This window comes from Elephantulus edwardii, unplaced genomic scaffold (genome assembly GCF_000299155.1).
Source record: "Elephantulus edwardii isolate Elephantulus edwardi_28Jun2011 unplaced genomic scaffold, EleEdw1.0 scaffold00064, whole genome shotgun sequence".
Classification (NCBI taxonomy): Eukaryota; Metazoa; Chordata; class Mammalia; order Macroscelidea; family Macroscelididae; genus Elephantulus; species Elephantulus edwardii.
In genome coordinates this window covers 9871119-9873961 of record NW_006399814.1, presented here as the reverse complement: position 1 = coordinate 9873961, position 2843 = coordinate 9871119, and positions in this window count along the sequence as shown.

Here is a 2843-nt window from a genome sequence, read left to right as displayed (position 1 = left end):
TAGGGTCACTATGAGTCACAGGCAACTCAACAGGACATAACAACAATAACATCAGTGACTTAGAATATCTATCAATATTTATGTATTTCATTTCTTTCTTTTTTTTTGGTTTTCATTAGTTTAATATTTTTTCTTTTTTTAAAATTTATTATTCTGTGAAAATTCCTGTCACTACTTTTTCTTACTAAAATTTCATTAACAAAATCTTAGCTGTTCTTGAACTTCTTCCTTCATCACCATAGGCTCTTGCTCATAAGTTATTTCATTGAATTCTTCTGTATCTGCCAATTCCTTTTGATACAATGACTCAGTGTATTCCTTCCATCTTCTTTTAATACTTCCTGGATCGTTTAATATTCTGCCTAAAGCATCCTTGATTATAGCAACTCGAGGTTTGAATTTGTTCTTCAGTTCCTTGAGCTTAAGAAATACTGAACGAGTTTGGCCCTTTGATTTTCCGATTCTAGCTCATCGCACATTTCATTGTAATATTTTGCTTTGTCATTCCGACCTGCCTTTGGAATCTTCTGTTCAGCTCTTTAGTATCTTAAACTCTTCATTAGAAGTAATAAAAATATTGTTCCTTTTCCTACAAACCAGTTAAGTAATTGTTCAAATTTTGCTTCTCCCTTATCATGCATTTCCTACTATTAATAGATAAAAAGTAAGAGCATTTGGAAGTACTGAGAAATATTTATTTTTGGAAAAACCGTCATTAATGATCAAAAGTCCTTTTTCTATTAATCAAATTTCTTTTACAGGTCTTGCGGATATAAAAGCTAATGTGTCTGTTATTAGTAAAAAATAATTAGTCTCTTAATTGGCCTTTGCAAAACATTAACATTAACTCTTTCTGAATTAGGAACCTCTCTTAATGTTTAAAGGTCTAAGAATATTTATGATTGTGTGGAACCTGATGACCAAAAGGCTCAAATGCAATTTTATGTGCTATACATTAGTGCTAATTTATGGGAAAGAAATTTATTAAAACAATTTGGAGCTTTTATATATATCCCTGCTTTGCCAGATGCTGAATTCTATAGTCTTGCCCTTTTAATAGAAAAGCTGATATAGAACCTGCAACTCCCTTTGGAATTCTCCTTTGTTATTAATAGGAAAAGTGCTAAAATTCAGAGTCTAAAATATGGGTAAGAATAAAAAGAAAAACGTGTTAACAGAAATATGAAGAACAGTTGAGAATGAGAAAGATGTTATAAGAGGCTTCAATGTTTGTGTTGTTTTGTCTTTGTCTGCCGTGTTTGTTGTCTTTTTGTCTTGCATTCCAAGTTATAACACTGATGAGCTCATACAGTTTAAAGGTGTCAGTAAAAAAAATTAGTAGAGACAGATATAAAGTTAATATCTGTATGAATTTCAAATCTCAGGGGAGGAAATACTAGGAGAGGGTGTTTCAAACATCTCATGGTGCCAAAAGAGACTTTTTGTCTCAAGAGATCTTTGAAAAATCAGCTCTTGGCATCCTCTTATCACCTTCATACATGCTTAGGTAGAAATTTCCATGTATTTCAGCCAGTATGTAAAATATACATGCCAGTGGCCGGCACTACAAGTCTATGTGAGTTGTGTGTGTCTGTGTTAGTTGCTCTATTTTAAATGAAAACCTGTAGGAGTAAAAAATAAAAACTCTCCACTATAGCCCCTTAATTAATGCTTGCCTGTGTTGAACCTAGTTGTGTTAAGTCAAAGCTACACTGTTTAATGATCACTTTCCTTCTAATAGACTCTTTTCAATTCTTCAGAAACATACCTTTTTGCCTTTGCCTATATATATCATAAAAGTCCTAATGTTTTTACAGATGTTTCTAATTATGGAAGAAATAGAATATTGGAGTGTTAACAATTTCAATATTGAATCATATCTTTATAAATCAGTACTAGAAAGCAAATTATGTGCTATTTTTTAGCTTAAAGGAAGATCTGATGAAAATATTGATATTACTATTATTATTATGTGTTGCAAACGGAGGGTCCCAAAGAATGGAATAATTTTATAGTTAATAATCATACAAACAGCCAGGAATGAGATGGAGCACAGCATTAAACAAGGGGCCAGTAGTTTTTGACTGGAAACCCCTAGTCCAGCTTCTCTGTATCTTTATTGAGAATTATCAGGAAGTAAATCACAGAGAAAATTCAATGCAGATGAGGCCACTCTCTATTGAAAACCTTCTGCTTGGCTCCAGAGGGAGGGGTTCACAAATGCAAGAATTTGGTATGTCATTGGGAATTGCCTTGATGCCTCGGGGTGAACTCCAGCTCAGTAAGAAACACTCCCTCTGTGGGGGTCCCTTGCTGTCTCCTGTCTACAATGAACAAACAGCTTATTTTCTAGGATCCAACTCAAGGAAAATCCTAACTTATATATCTGTGGTTCCTTCAATTCCTTTTTCATGTAATGTTTAGTATAAACATTTTAACTTCCCATGATTATTCAGTATTTAAAATTGCAGTTATTAAACTATGACATTTTGGGTGGTATATTATTTTGAGGATGGAAATGAAAGTTTTGACATGGTATGGAATTCAAGAGGATAAGCAGAATAACTGGTAGTAAGTTTTGTGCATTTTTTAAGAGTTAAAATGAAAGTAGTTTTGCTTGAAATGAGGGAGGTTTAATGCAAGCTGAAGGTCACTCTGTGCCACTAGGGCATTCCCTAGGAGTCATCATTGTTCTTGGTTTGTATCAACTGAGTCCCTTCCTACTGAGATTAGAATAAAGAGGATCTTGACCTTACCTGCGAGAGAGTTCACCATTATCCTTTATCTTTGTTTTGTACTTCCTTATGGTTTTACTTTGTTCACATTCCTTGTTATTCTTGGTG